We start from the raw sequence: 16937 nt of genomic DNA, 5'->3' as shown, positions 1-16937 counted from the left end.
GGGATGGGTATCAGCTGGCCTTTGTGGGGCAGCAGATCTCTGTTTCCCACCTCTCCTCCTCTGCCCAGCCCACCTCTTTGCTCTGAGGAGGCCAGTCACTGATGGTACATGTGCTGTGCTGCCAGCAGCACTTTGAAGTGTTGCTTCACATCAGTGCTGTAATTCAGCCTCAACACAGATCTCAGAAGAAAGAAGGCTGGCACTCCTGGGTTTTGAACTGAGAGGTCAAAAGAAGTATTTCCCATGACTTTTTGACTCTACATGCTGCCTAAATTATTGATTCCCACAGTATTAGGATGGTTTGTGCTGATGTCCAGCAGCAGTGAGGCAGCATCTCTGGTGCCCTTGACTTAGTGGGGTACATGAGCAACCTTTGCTTGTTTGGTTAGGGGATAAGCATTTGTGTGTGTGTGCTTATTGTGATAGCCTCAATATTATCACAAGGGAGGCCAGGGCCCAACTGGAATTAAATCTGGCAAGGACATTAAGGACAACAAGAAGGATGTCTGCAAATACATCAATAACAAAAGGAAAAGGAAGGATAATATGGGCCTGTTACTAAGTGAAGGAGGGACCCTGGTAACAGAGGATGTAGAGAAGGCAGAATTACTGAATGCTGCCTTTGCAATGGTCTTCACTGGCAACACCAGCCCTCAGGGATCTCTGACCCTGGAGATCAGGATAAAGGAATGTTGTAAGGGAGACTTTCCCTTGGTCAAGGAGAGAAAGGTGTTAGAGAACACCTAGACATCTGCAAGTCCATGGACCCTGACAGGATGCATCCACAAGTGCTTAGAGACTTGGGGGACATCATACCTGAGGCTGCTCATGATGACCTTTGAAAAGTCATGAAGAGGTGCCTGCAGATCAAAGAAAGCAAATGTTACCCCAGTGTTCAAAATGAAAAAAAGGGAGCCCAGGAAATTACTGGCCAATTAGCCACACCCCAATCCCTGGAAACGTGAGGAAGTGCCTCATTCTGGAGACCACTTCTGTCCACAGGAGAAGGTGATCAGGATAGTCACCATGGATTTACTAAAAGTAAATCATGCTTGACCAACCTGATTTACCTTTTACAATTAAACACTGTGTGGATGGATGAAGGGAGAGCAGCAATATTGTCTACCTCAACTTCAGTGAGGCTTTCGATACTGTCTCTCATAGGCAAACTCAGAAAGAGTAGACTGAATGGGAGGACAGAGAGGTGGATTGAGAGCTGGCTGAACAACAGATCCCAGAGTCATAGTCAGTGGCACAAGCTCTAGTTGGAGGCCTGTCCCTAATGGTGTCTCCCAAGGTTCAATAGGACCCAGTCTTGTTTAATTTACCCATCAATGACTTGGATGAAGGGCAGAGGCCTCCTCAGCAATTTCACTGACAACACAGAGCTGGGAGCAGTGGCCGATAGCCCAGAGGGCTGTGCAGCCCTTCAGAGGGACCTCAGCAGCCTGGAGAGATGGGCACAGAGGAACCGTCTGAAATTCAGCCAAGGCAAGTGCAGGGTCCTGCAGCTGGGGAGGAACAACCCCAGGCACCAGCACAGCCTGGGGGTGACCTGCTGGGAAGCAGCTCTGTGGAGAAGGAGCTGGGGGTCCTGGTGGACAGCAAGCTCTACATGAGGCAGCAGTGGCCTGGTGGCCAGGAAGGCCGGTGACATCCTGGGCTGCATCATGAAGAGCAGTGCCAGCAGGCTGAGGCAGGTGACCCTGCCCCTCTACTCAGCCCTGGTGCAGCCTCACCTGGAATGCTGTGTCTAGCTCTAGGCTCCTCAGTACAAGAGACACATGGAACTCCTGGAGCAGGTCCAGTGGAAGCCAGCAAAGATGATTAAGGCACTGGGGCATCTCTCTAATCACACACAGGAACAGATTGCCCAGAGTAGACTCACCCTCACTGGAGATACGCAAGAATTATATGGAAACAAGCCTGTGCTGTGTGCTTTAGGGTGATCCTGCTTGAACAGGGAGCTTGAAACAGATGACACACTGTGGTTCCTTCCAACCTTACCCATACTCTGATTCTGTGATTATAGGAATAGTTTTGTTCTGCTTTGTGATTATCTGTAGTAACTCCAGCAGTGATGATGGCAGGTTGCCTGGTAAGTTCTGGTGGGGCAGCCACACACAGACTACTTGTTGAAGAAGTTAATGGACAGAATAGTAATGTGAACAGAATATGATACCCATGTAATATAGTACAAAAATAAACTTACTAGTTTTGAAGGGCATTTAATATAACCTATTATTTAATCTTATTTGTGCACAGTTAAAGGAATTGAGTGACAACAGTTAGTCTAATTGTCATTTGTATTAAGACTGTGAAAGGTAATTAACTGTCTAGGAGAGGGACTTTGGGTTTAAGTTACTCTCATGGTTTTGTCTAATACTGGTAGGAGAGTACATGTAGATCTTGTTATTTTAGGTGAGAGAGGACAACTCAGTGATTTGCAATTTTGACTGAGGGTTTCACACCTGCTTTGGCAGCAAGTTGCAAGCTCATAGCAATGGTGTGCACCCTCCCTGGTGCTAAGATACAGCAGTGTGGCCACGGACTAATGCTGCCAAGTCTTAACATCCTGTCCCTCTGGCTAAACAAAGAACTGTGGTCTCCAGCCTTGGCTTTTGTTACTGAGCACCTCTTACCATGAACTCAAGGGCAGCTGGCAAAACACTGTCCTGCTCCTGTCCAGCACAGTCTGTATGATGGTGATTGGGTGCAGTGGTTACAGTGAGGTACTGCAGGTGGGTGGCTGCACTCCTGACTACATCATACTCCGATGTAAAAGCTGAGCTTCTGTGGAAGCAGTGAGGCTGTGATTTCCTTAAGATGAGGTTAGCTGGCTCCAAAATGGGGCTTGCTTTTCTCCATTCTTTTTCCTTCTTTTTCCTTCATTTTTTTAAGGACTCACCTTTCTTCAACTTGATGTTAGACCTCGTCAGTGAGTGATTTCAACTCAGCTCCCCAGCAGAAAAGACAGCAAAAAAAGGTACATTCTGCCAATGTACTGAGCTGAATCTCCTAAAAAAACTGAGGTGCAGACCCCATCAGGGAGACAGAGGATGGTGTTCGTCTACCAGCATCACAGAGTCATTAGCCTGACTGAACTACTGCATCCCATTAGAAACATATCAAAAGGATAATGCAGATTCAGACCCTTCTGGATCATTTGTAGATGTATTAGATGCCTTCAGAATTATCTACTGGCATTTGGGAGATTTGCTCAGTGCTACCAAGAGCAAAATTTGGCCTTGAACTTAAGAGGCTGAGTGCCAAAGCACAGGCCTACACAGTGCAAAGGGGTCTGCTCTAATGTTAGTGCTGACTCCCACATGGCCTTCTCAGGACACCACAATAAGAGTCAAACATGGGGATTATATGTGGATGTCACTGGACTGATCTGGATGCAGCTGTGCACAGTACATGCATTTGGATCTGTCCACATGATTGCACATGTAGATGGGCAGAGCTGTGGACACTTTGGACGGTGTAAGCTCTGGTTTTTTAGTCATCCATGCATGTATTTATGATGTTGTGGTTTTGCACAATGTTGCATCTTCATGCAGTTAGTTGAAACTGAAGTCTGTGCTGCCTGGGTGTCACAAACTGCCTGTTTTATTTTCAAAAATGTATTTATGCAACAAAATGTATTTTTAAGTGCAGGAGAATGAAGTACTGTCATGAACTACATTGTAAACTAAATTCCAAGGGATATCTAAAATAACAGCATATACCTTGTTCACTTTGTTCACTTGCATAATGCAATAATTCTATGATAGCAGCATCAGGGCTACTGACACAGAGGATAATCTAACAATGGAATCTGTGTCCCTGTTGCACATTCTCCTTTATGAAGAGTATCAACACTTTCAAGCTCTTTTTAGAAGTGACTATGTCTGATACTCAGTCTCTACAATATTGTTACCCTCTTAGAAAGCTGTGTAGAGAGTGACACACAAGCAATGTTGTACTGTTAAGTGTTCATGTCTTAGATGTTTGCGACCAAATCTTGTTCTGCTGTTTGCGCAAGTGATGTGGGGTGGTAAGATGGGGATCACAAGGAGCAGGTGCTGTGTCACTCTAGAGCCCAGGCTGCCCTAAGGACCAAGACAGCCTTAAAGGAAAATGAGATTCCTGTTGCACTAGGTTTCTTCCTGTTCAGCTCATATTTTACCGTTTCTTGTCATCATGTCCGTGTACATCCCATAAGTGAATTGACTGACCTGACTAGCACGTGTGGTGCATGGGCTGATCATTCCATCTAGCAGTTAGCTGGAAATTATTGTGATTGTGATTGACTGGTCTTCCCCAACCCCAACAGCTCCACTCCTCTCACCTTTCTGATCCTCAAATATTCCTCCTTCCTTGTGTCTGCACTGTGGGGCAGGCGGACCGCTGTGTACAGGGCTGCTCTTGGCTGGGAGCTCTGCCCATCAAGTGACCTTGTGCTTTGGGGATAACGTGCTCAGGGCAGCCCACCCGCATGGGATATGTGGGGTTATGGGATACTGTGTGGGAGCACTCTGGAGGCTCACATCTTGCATGCTGGAAGCACTCTCCTTCCCTCTTATGTTTTTTGTGAGAGGCTTTCAAGTAATGAAATGACTTGACCTGAGATTAAATTTACTCCTATGTGGTAGACCAGGCTCATGTCTGTGTGCTGTGTAGCCCTCCACTGACATAATGGACTGGCAAATAGCACTGAGATGACTGGTCCTCAACAGTATGCAACTTTTGGGCTCCCTCTGTCATGGAGAGGAATTCAGCTCATGGTGCAAACAACAGGACATTGGGACACATCCGGCTCCCCGAACTTCCAGAGGTAGCACGAACATGTGTTAAAAAAGATAACCTACAGGATGCAGATTTGTCATTGTATTTGCCTGAAATGAACCAGTTCATCCCTCTGGGTTAGTGCAGAGAAGGACTTCTCACTATGAAACATGGCAGGAAATGGGTCTACTCTTTAATGAGGGTTCTTTGCCAAATGTCACCATGGAGAGATGGCTTCTTTGCTCTCCTTGTTCTTAAGGGGTAGGATGTATTTTCTCTTATTTCTCTGCTTTCCTGCGTGTGCTGAATGTGCACTCAGTGCTGAGGAACAGTGGAGAGAGGAGACCATCCATTGTAAAGTATGGCTATATTCTTAGCCAGAAACTTGGTAATGCACTTTCTGGTGATGGTCCCCATGTGCTGAGCCATGTCTTGGTGGTTGTGGACACCATAATATCTGGTGTCTTCCAGCTGTCTGTTTGCTCTGTGCAGAGCCAACATGAAGGTTGCAGCACGATTCTCCAAAAACAGAGAGCCCAAGGGCAGCTTTTCAAGGACATCCCTATCAGCTGGGCATCTGCGAGCAAAGAAGGGAGAAGGCCTTAAGCACAATTAAATGATGATATTTTCCAAAGAACAGCATGCGAAAAACACGTGAGGCTGTGCTTGATCTCTTCAAGGGTTTTGGAAGGCTAAGAGCCCCCAGGGACATCGATGCTCCACCTCTTTCACAGGAGCATAACCACAGCCGGTGGAGGAATGGCCCTTGCGAGGACACAGCCACGTTCTCTGAGCCCCGGTGAGTTGCATGGTTGCACTGCTTCCAGCTGCACTCCTGCAAACCAGGTTCCAGCCTGTTCCTCCCCACTGCACTGTGGCTGATGCCTGCAAAGCCCTGCTGCCACTCTTCTCCAGCACCTTGACTCTTCCTGGAAGCAGCAGAGAGGCATTTACAGTGGCAAAGTCCTGCAAAGCTGTGAAGCCCCACTGCCCAGAGACACCTCTGAGTTTGTGGAAAAATTTGACACTATCCTCTCAAGTGGAACGTATTTGAAGCAGTGGAGATATCTAAAGCTTTAATTCCTAAACAGATGTGGGAAAATATGAGTTTGCCACAAAATTTTCTTGTTACATGAACAGATGGATTTCTGCTCAAGAAATTAATTTATTTCTTCTGTATTCTCACTCAATTGGTTAATGGCAGTGCATCTGGTGATGCATACTAAATTCAATTTATTTTATTATACAAATGCCACCAAATGAGTTGTTTGTGCATTAAAAGATGGACTTAACTGTTTCAAAGACACTAGGATGCTTTTGTCTAATCTTTTGTTCTTGTGCTCAGTATTCATTAGACAGCACTTATCACTATCTGAAAAAACAGTACCATTTCAGATTTCAATCCGATCTTTTGTAATTAAAAGAGGTTTCTTTCACAGCATTTAAGGCACTGGTAAGGTAGATGCTATCTTTGAAATTCAGTGGGGTAGTTTCAGTTGGAATGAGGTGTTAAGCTCTTTTAAACAAAGCTGTTGGAATCGATTAGTGAGTTCTTTTTGGTTATTACTGTTTGATACAGTCTCTTAGTGTCAAGAAAATAACAGTCAAGTGAAAGAAAAATCATCAAGAAAATGCAAAATGTTTAGGAAAAAATAGAAGACTAAATGCTTTAAAATAATTAATTAATTTAACAGATACTATCTTTGCCACTTCAGCTGGTTTTCTTTTTTTCTTTTTTTCTTTTTTTTATGAACAAATAAAACTCTTTGACATTTCTCATGCCTAGAATTTGATCTGCTTTCTGAAAGTTGTAATCTTACTGAGTTGTAATCTGCCCTTGTTACCATTATAGCGTGTTCTCAGCTGGCCTAGATCATGTGTAGCTTTATAGTCTGCTCCACATTGCTCCTACTGGGATCCCTCTCTCTCTTCTACTATCACACATTTAATTCACTTCCTATAATGTAAATTTCCATCCTGAAAACAAAGTGATGCAGGAGACATTGCCTGACTATCTTCAGTGGTGGATATAGAAGTCGAGGATCAATAATAAATGGCTTCAAATTGATTTCTAGTAACTTTTGTGTATGGAGACAAATATCCTAGTGTCTCTAAGGCTAAAGGTGCGCTGAACAATGACTGGAGTGTTGGTCACTTTGTGGAGACCTTTGTTTTCTGCCTGGTGCCTATGATTCAGATCTTGGAAGCTTTGCCTTCTTCAGGAGCTTTCTCTGTGAGCAGCTTGAAAGACTGAGTTCCTCTGCACAAGGCTGGGGCCATGGATGTGAAATGCAGGTGCAGAAGTATCTGAGGCATTCAGAGATGTGCAGACAAAATGTGAAATGAAATGTCTTAATGAAATCTGAAAGCTGTCAGGGGAGGAGATGGTGCAAACCTGATTTTGCACCTATTTATGGCAGTACCTGCAAGCTGGGTGGTGCTGCTGCCAGAGAGAATTTGGTGCCACTTCTGCAGAGTGCTGTGAGAAGTGTGTGCCCTTGCCTCTGCTTCCACCAAGCTCGGGCTGTTGCTGCACTTTCCCCCCAAGCACATGACTAGCCCCACTGGAAATGAGTCTGAGCTGTGCAGGAGGGGACATCACTTGGCCATAGATGTGTGTCAGTGCTTGTTTTTGTCCATGTGACACATCCATCTCAGGGTTCATCTCAAGACCTGTCCAGGCAGAAAAACTACTCAATACTGGAAGAAAAGAAGTGACAGAATATCCAAGTGAATGAAAAGCTGGGGAAAAGCAGTGGAAAAGCCTGGCAAACACAATTGGAAGTTTTTGTCCTTTTTTCTAAAGAAGGCAAGAGTAATCCAATCCTTATCCTTTAATACCCTTCTTTGTTTTACACCAGAATTAGAAAATCTTTTCCATTTGTATCAATTATCTGCAGGCTTTAACTCTGCTTTTGAAAAGCATTTTTGCTATGACAACCCTTAGTCTCATGGTGAGCAGTGCTAGGAGAAACAGCTAACGCAAGGATTTTGTCTTCTCCTGCATGCAATATTTAATCTTTCTAATCTTTTAATGTAAATGTATTTTTTGCCATTTTGTAAATTGACAAGATTAGCACAGTTTCTTCCAAAACAGCAGTTGGCAAACATATTTTGCATAAGTATAACTAAACTTCCATCTAACTGAATTCTCCATAGTAACCAGTTCATTCTTAGAGTTAAAGCTCTGAAAGGTTAACACTCACTCACTGACTTTAACAACTTTTTTTAAGAACAGTTTGCAAAACTGTTTGTAGGTTTAAAAAAACTTTTGTTTATTAAAAATATTACACTGTCTTGAATAATAATAATAATAATAATAACTCCTCTATGCATTATGTAATTCAGTGATATTGCTCTTGAAATTTTGCATGTGTTCTAGATGTTCTGACATTTGTATATTTATGTGGTACTTGTAAAAACCCTAACCATTGCTGCTATAATCACCACCATTTTAGGAAAGTAAAAATTGTACTAGGAAGCTGTGCCAGGATTTTTGTGTGTCATACTAAAACTGCATTCTGCTGATCATTTCTTAGTTTATGCCAGTATTTAGTGCCTTCTGTAGAAGGAATCAATATGTTGTGGTAGATGGGATGTGCCTTGTCTGCATAGCTTATCTATCACTTACCAGCTTGAAGCTTAAAAAAGAAGTAAAAGGGAAAAAAAAATTAACTCTCCATCTTTCTTTCAAGTGTCTTCCCATTGATTCTAATTTGGAAAACCTTTAATAGAGCTGAAGGAAAGCCATGTTCTCCTGCCACACCTCCTGCAGCCACAGTCTATCAACTGTGAGGGGTATGAGGGAATGTTTAACACCATTGGTAATGGATCTAATGAATAGCAAGCCTGTTCAAGTAATTTTGGAGCATGCAAAAACACCATTTAATTAAAGCAGTCCTCTGATTACCATAAGAAACTGTTAGCTCTCATAGCAGTTTTGAGCTGGCTCTTGTAAGCAAGTGTCACCCTGGTCAAGTGGTGGATTCCAGTCTCTGCTCTGCCTCTATGGAAGCCACACATTGCTGCCAAATGAGACTTGGATGAAAGCCAAGCCCAAGATTTTTGGTCTTTTTCTTTCCAACTGCCCGCATGGCAGACAAGCCCTGTTTATCAAAATTCCGACATTGCATTTTCAGTTCCTCTTCTACCCTCTGTGTAAAATCTGGCAGTATTGTTAATGCACACAAGCATATGCATTCGTTTTGATCTTTGTAAGATTCTGACAGGCTGAAATTGTATCATACTGTACTCATACAACGAACAGGCAAGAGGGAAATGTGAGATACCTCTGGTGGATTTCCCAGCCACCAGGCATGGTTCACTGTACCTAGGCTGGTCTTTAAGATAATATTTTCATCTCTGTTGAGACATGAAGGCTGTGTTGAAAAGACTTTTCAAATCAAAATAACAAGTCATGAGAAAAACTGCATGACTGGGCAAAATAAGAATACATTGAGTTCATCCTTAGAAGTATTGGTCTGAAGTCATCTCTGTCTCCAAGCAGAAAAATTGACAGCCCTTGTGATGTAAAACACTTCCAAAAGTTAACATTTATGCCAAATTTTTCAATGTAGTTGTTCCTTTTAGTGATACCCCAGACATTTACAAAAGGCAATATTAAAGGAAGCATACACAATACACTGAAAATTATCTGGTATAGTAGGTTGCAAACTGGTCCACCAAAACCTGATGAATTCAAAACTCCAGCTGAAGATTAAAACCTTTCACGAGTGATAGAACATTGAAAAACCTTTTGCAGCACCTCAGTTTCTATCAGTTGGAGAGAATAGGGCTCTCTTCAGAAATTATAGGTCCTGTAATTGTCCTTTAAAAACTGGAAGCTTCTTCAGACTTGCTTTACCAGATGAGGAGCCAGCTGGGACTAGTTACAGTGTGGTTTTCCATTGTTTTGGTTGTCTAGTAGCCATTTACACATGAACATGTGCTTCCACTAGTATGAGTGAAGAGTTTTCACTCCACAGAACTCCTGCCTGCATGGCCCTAATATTGAATATTCAAGGCATGGTCTTTCATCCTATGTTTCTTCTATGTATGAGTAGATGATCAGAGTCTCAGTGGTCTCACCATTGCACTGTCTTACTAACTTGTCTTTCTAACTTCTATATGTTGGCCTAATTTGCCAAAAAAACCCAGATTTCAATTGTGAAGCTAGGTATATCTGCATTATCTCCAGCTTAGATTCGAGTCAGAAAAGCCATCAACATCCTTTATTTCCAGGTTGCACACTGGAAATGCAGTAAGTGTTCTATAGGTGCAGACCTGATCTGGCCTGCTGCCTGTGGCATGTGAGTCTCTAGTTGAATTTATTTGCTTTTCACCACAATTAATCAGTTTCAAGATGCAGATTAGATTATATTAATGGTGTGCTCATTTAGATACCACCTTCCAATCACAGTGATTCCTTCTGTGTACATACTGTCTGTCCTGTAATTGCATTTTGTCTGATGTGCATTATTTCAGGACCAGCTTTCCTTTTTCCTTTTAAATATAGCTTAGCCTATGCTGCTGAAAGGATCCAGGAAAGAATTATCTATCCAAACCCCAGTGGAATTTGGGACCTAGTTTTTTTTAGACCCCCTTGCAAGCCCCAGCTGTAATCAGCTATTTAAGGCAGAGATTTTAGCATGAGGAGTGCTGTGTATCATCCACTCCAAATGCAGTTGCCTGTACACAGGGCACCTTCTTACACAGATCCCTTGTTCTGGCATTTGTGAGATTAACTGAACAGAAATTTACTAGGGAGAAGCAATATTTTGATGCATTTTGATGCATTAAGCTCTGCAAATCTAGAAATCTGGGGGGAAGGGGGAGATTACTGGATCATTTTCTGAAAATATGAGTAACATTGTCAAGTTTTTCAATTAGTCCATTTTCGATTAACTGTTTGGCCCCATTGTCCTCAAATTACCCTATTTCTGTACTTGCACAGCATCAGAAAAAAAACAAGCAAAAAGGTTTTGTGGCTGTAAACGAAGAAGGATTTCATAACCCACTTTGAACCTCAGGTCCCCGGTGGTGTTTCCATGGCTGGTAATTCTTTTACTCATCAGCTGGATACGTTTTGACCCATGTGAATGTCATATCGCCATGCCTGCAGCATATTTTTAAGTAGTAAACTTCATACATGGTAAGCTCCTTCACTGGTGAAGATCGATATGGTCAACAAAGTTGTCTGTCACTTGTGTCAGTTAAATTTTTTTTTGTTGTTGTTGTGATGTATTTTTCTTCAAGACACTCCACTGTTTGTTAATGGGGATAGACTAATCAAATGTGTATTGTACTGTTGTCTGCCACAATGTCTTGAAAAATATTCTTTAAGTATTTGAGTACAGAAGTGCCCTCAATAAGAAGAAAATAAAGACCAAGAGGGTTTTTTTTAAGGTAGTATTTATGAGTTTTCTCTCTTGCTTAGTTCTCAGATAGTTGGGTTTCTGAAAATAATGGATTCTGTTTGTGCTAATTGGAGTGTGACATTCACTGTTACTGGTCTGTAAATTCCAGAGATATTCAGATCTTTATTGCACTTCACCTCCATTTTTATTCTCTCATGATAATCTTTAAGAAGTCTGATTCTGCTGCATTAGAGATTGGTTTCAGTGTCTGTACAATGTTTGCTACTATTGTAGTGTGACTTTGTATTTTTGATTTTTAAAATTTGTATTGGTACAGCCTTAACTTACAGAAATAAAGACCATTTAAAATAAATCAAAATAGTCATTGATGTCTGTGGTAAGTGCATGCTTTATTCACAGTATTTTGTCTGTAATTAGGTGTAGCAACCAAGTCTTATGTATTTAATAAATTGTTTTCTGCAAAGTTGAGTCTTTTCTTTAATCAAGTGAAAACAATTTATGAGGCATTTCAAATCATGTTGTATAAAAAAAGCACAAGCTGTGTCTCATGTTTTTCAAGTGTGAGTATCTGCATAGCTGGGGAGTTCCCATGCACCTCTGCTGCATTTTTATTAGGAGAGTCTAAGTCAGCTGACCAAGAAATAGTTGCTGTCATACACTCCTAACTTCTGGGGTTGTGTTTCAGGAAAACAGTTAAACAATTGCTTAAGTAAGTCCTTCCCTGCTCAGGAATGTACTTAAAAGCAAACTTGACTTAAACCATGTATTTATTTAATCTCAATATAGTAGGACTGAAAGCCTACATTCTTAGCGCCATTTTGGAGAGCCTTTTGGAAGTCATTTTCCTGAACCTCAATTCCAAGGCACAATTTGGCCTGAAATTATTTATTTTGCATGCAGAATTTCAGCAGTAAGGTCTGCTTTCCACATTGTTTCATTTTAAAGTTCATTTAGAATAAAGTGTGAATCCAAGAATATGCATCTTTTAAGGCAGGCTTGTCAGATGTAAAGTTTTTCTGTTCAAGAAGTTTTAAAATGAAAAGACCAGAAAACTAAAGCTAATAAAGCCCCTATATTATGAAAGTGAAAGATCCCAATTGGAAAAAGGTCAATGTCTACAGTTCTGCCAAAGGAACATGAGAAAAAGGAAAAAGCCAAATCCCTCTGAAAAGTGGTATCTAGGGAACAGCAATGTGTGTTGTTTTTAGGACATCAATGCAGGATAGTGCAGGACACTAAGAGGTAAGTGATATCATGGGTGAGATACAGAGGAACATGCTTTTCACCAAGTATTCTGGGAATGCATTTCCACCACCTGGCAAATTCTGCCAAAAAAAATCCATTATTGATGCTTGGTGCTAGCAGATGGACTGTGCTTATAAAACATGTAAAAAGAATCCTGTCAAAGTTCCTGCTGTTTTCCCAGTAACAAGTGGAAGGGGGAAAGGAAGACTTTTGGATGAAGAGACATGGAAGTTACACATGCACAGTAAACCTGTTGGATTAAACTTTATAGCTTGGATTAAACTGTCTTCACAGAGGTAGAAGGTAATGAGCTTCTGTTGGTCTAAAAGCGAGTATGAAGTGGGTGGTTAATGGTTAAGGTGTTTAATGCAGATTCAGGTAAGTAAATTGGCAAAATTCTGGTAAGTCAGCTACTTTCACTTTTCCCTTTGTACACTGATTAACTTAGATTGCCACTTGAAGAACTGCTGTGCTCCCACAGCCGGTGGAATGGCTGGATAACCAGCAGCAGTGTGCACATGCTGGCAGCATATGAGATGCTTACTTTGCTGCTTCTCTAAAAAAACTAGAAGGAAATGACACCTGGAGGAGCTTTAAGACAAAATCCTGCATGTAGCATGATGTGAGTGGAGTTTATCAGGGACAGGTATTTCAACTGATGCAGTTTAACATTTTTGCCAGTGATGTGGAGAGTGGGATTGAGAGAACCCTTAGCAAGTTTGCTAAAAACACTGAGCTGTGTGGTGTGGTGACACTCTGGAGGGAAGGGATACCTGAGTGTGGGCTGATGCATGAAGTTGAACAAGGCCAAGAACAAGGTGCTGCACCTGGGCTGGGGCAATCCCAAGGACAAACGGAGGCTGGGAAGAGAATGGGTGGAGAGCAGCCCTGTGAGCAGGACTGGGGGGTGCTGTGGGTGAGAGGCTGGGCATGACCCAGCCATGGGCACTCACAGCCCAGAGAGCCAAACGTGCCCTGGGCCGCATCCAGAGCAGCGTGGGCAGCAGGGCAGGGAGGGGATTCTGCCCCTCTGCTCCGCTCTGGGGAGAGCCCACCTGGAACCTGCATCCAGCTCTGGGCTCCCCAGCATAAGAAAGATGTGGACCTCATGGAGCAAATCCAGAAAAGAGCCATGACAATGACCAGAAGGCTGGAGCACCTTTCTACAAGAACAGAATGGCTGGGGCTGTTCAGCCTGGAGAGGAGAAGGCTCTGTGGAGATTTCATGGGTATCTTCCAGTTCTAAAGGGGTTCTAATAGACAGGTGCAGAGGAACATTTTCCAAGGGCATGAAGTGATAGGATAAGGGGGAATGCCTTTTAACCAAAAAGGGGAAAGGGAAAACCTTTTAACCAGGGTGAGGTTAGTTTAGATATTAGGAAGAAATCCTTTCCTGTGAGGGTGGTGAGACACTGGCACAGGTTGCAGATAGAAGCTGTGGATGCTCCATCTCTGGAAGTGTCAAAGGCAGGTTAGTTGGCTTTTGGATGGGATCCAGCACAAGGACCCCATCCAAATGCCACCCATTTGTGGCAGAGTTGGAACTAGATGATCTCCAAGGTCCCTTCCAACCCAAACATTTATATGACTCTATGATTATTCACCTGAAAACTCCTAATGTACTAGCAATAACTTTTAGTTACACTTGTCACTACATCTCCTAGTTTTGCTTGTGGAGGCTGTGGCCACGCAGGCACGGCTGGGCTGCTGTTCTGTACCACCCCCATCATCGCTGGGCTGTGGCTTCGGGGGTAGAAGAAGCGAACACACTGCAGAAGCAGCACTGTTTTGTTCCATTTCTTTCCTCAGGGACCACCATGGCAGACTTTGTCCCTCTCCTGCTAGTGCCTGTCCCTTCCTGTCCCTCAGAAAGAATGCAACTCCAAGCAGCAGGCACAGCTGAGCCCAGCAGAGCACCATGGTGACCATGTGGGAAGAACCATGGGGAATAAAACTGAGCCTGAGCCTGAGCCTGAGCCCAGCCAAGCCAAGACAAGCAGAGAAGACCCAAGACAAGCTGATGTTACTAAGCACAGTTGAGCCCAGCAGTCAAAATTAGGTGACACATCATAGATTATTCCAGCTTTTGGGAGGTTTTTCCATCATTTTTATTCACTGTCTTGTGCTCAGGGACTGAGAATGCCATCTGGGGAGAGCATCTGCCATCTTGTCTTTGTCTCAGTAGCCAAGCATGCTGAGTTGAGGTAGCAAACATCTCTTGTGTGTAAAGCACCTTCCCTTTGGCATACTTTTGTTATTAATATTGCGCTGTTTTACTGTGTTTCTTATTTCATTGCTGTTTGTTTTCAGTAAATTTTTATCTCAACCATTGTTATCTCAACATTTGTCCCTCTCTCACTGGAATAGGAGTAGGGGGAACAGGAACACCTTATGTGGAGTTTAATTCCAAGCTATTTTTAAACCACCACAGCATGCAAAATAGTAAATGAAACAGGACTGGAGAAAACCATGCTTTAAATGTGTAGCTCAGGAAAAGCACCAGAAGCATTGAGCTCTGAGGAGATAAGATGCCACTAGCCATGGAACCATTAACTCTGTCATACAAGATGATGCCATTCATCTGCTTTTGGAAGGAGATTTCTGTGTGTCTGGACCTTGGTGAAGGACACCTGAAGGCTCAGGGTGGCCAGAATTTCTCATGTGCAAAGGGTCGCATGAAGAAATGATTGAGTAGAAAAACATTGCCCATGCTACAAAAATGGAGAGTTAGGCTGCATCCTCCTCTGCCATGCCATCTGCTGTGGGGGTCACCTCTCCACAGCATCTGTGCTCAGTCTCATGGGTCTGGAGCCCCTTCTGGAGACACGTCTGTTTACACAGTTGTAAAAAGTGGTTATGAAACTACTCAGCAGACCAGAAATTGATCAGACCACATTGGTGCTGCATCAGGCCCCTGATGCTTGCAGGCCAGCAGGAAATATGTTCTGGCTCACCCAGTGAGAGCTGGGTGCCTCTAAACAGCATCTAAAATCCTTGTTCTTGCTGAACAACAGTGGAATCTGCCAGGAGCCTGTGGTGTGTGTCAGTGTCTTTGCTGCATGTGCTAGCACAAAATTCACTAAGAGACAGTTGAAGATGAGCAGAATTTGTGGATTTTAGGAACTTCCAGATACTGCAGATATCTTTATCTTCTTTATTTACAGTAGTTGTGGGGGAAGATTAGTATTTTGCCTCCATAGAGGGAGAATCAATACAGATGCTGTTTTTTCTGATGTAGTGCCACTGAGAAGGTGAGTGCTGACTTGCATTATGAGCATCAGTGAACTCTGCATGAGGAACTGCCTGTGCTCTAGAAGAAGCACGCAGAGATGGAAAGAGGCATCAGAGCTGAGCTCTAACTAGTTTTGATGGCACCTTTTTAGCTCATCTGGCAACTCTCCTCTTCTTCCCTCACCAAACACATGCACAGTGCAACTCCTGGCATCAGCATGGAGCAGAGCATTAGATGTCCAGACATTTACCATATGCATTTCAACTTAAATGGTCTGGCATGGAGCATTCACCAGCCATCAGATAATTGCACAATTGTCTGCATAAATGTAGGGTGTGTGTGTGTTTTGGCAAGAAAATATAACTGTTTTCTTCCTGTATCATCTCACTGACAGACGTTTGGCAAAAGGGCTTGTGCCTGCACAGATGGCAGTGTTGGGTGATTTTGCAGGGTTTCTGCTATGAGTATGGCATCAGCTGAAAACAGAGATAAATTTTCCAAAGGAACCTGCCTTACTGAAGGTAAGGAAGCTCAGGTGCTGTGTGTTCACATGGCTAGCCTGCATCCCCTGAAGTGTAGTTAGAAAATAAACCCTCCAGGAAGACCCAGGAAGTGGGAGACAAAAGGCATTTTAGGGATGAGGGAGCAGGACTCAGATTTAGGTGCAAGATCTCCTCCTTTATCAGTTATTCATGTACCTACAGTGGCACTGAGTTTGCACAGGCAGCCTGTCAGTTACACACAAAAATTCAGTCCTGTGGGACGATCTAGAATCGTCTAGTGCTGATGTGATTATAACACAGAGAACCAGTGACTGCATGGCTCTTCTGGCTGCTTAATGCTTTTCCAAATTCAGTCTGATAGGCCCCAGTAGGAACTCCTTAAGGAGTAAGGGTGTAGATTTGTTAGTATGTCCTCTTGATGGCCCAACAGTACTGCGAGTACTCCACGAGGTATTCGGACATAATTTCACATGCTTGGAGCATCATCTGGCTCCTGACAGGCAATGCTGGGCAAAGAGCTTTGTGGTTTGGTATGCAGCCACTGAAGTCAGTGACGGAGGCAGAATGGGAACACCCTTGTCTTTAAACAGAGCCCATGAGCTGGTGTTGTATTGAACCAATATCCCATTTTTTTCAGGACTCTTCTACATTGTCCAAGAATGAAAGTGATAAAGTGTTTTCTTTGGGACCAGGAAAAAGCAATTTATGCCAATAAAAAACCCCAAACAAACCAACCAAACAGAAAACCCCCCAAAACCCATAAGCAAGGATGCTGTATTTCCTGGAGGAGTGCAAAGCAGGATAACTCTT

Source organism: Ammospiza caudacuta, chromosome Z (assembly GCF_027887145.1).
Source record: "Ammospiza caudacuta isolate bAmmCau1 chromosome Z, bAmmCau1.pri, whole genome shotgun sequence".
NCBI classification, from domain to species: domain Eukaryota; kingdom Metazoa; phylum Chordata; class Aves; order Passeriformes; family Passerellidae; genus Ammospiza; species Ammospiza caudacuta.
The sequence above is the reverse complement of the archived record's forward strand: the minus strand, read 5'-3'. Positions refer to the sequence as shown.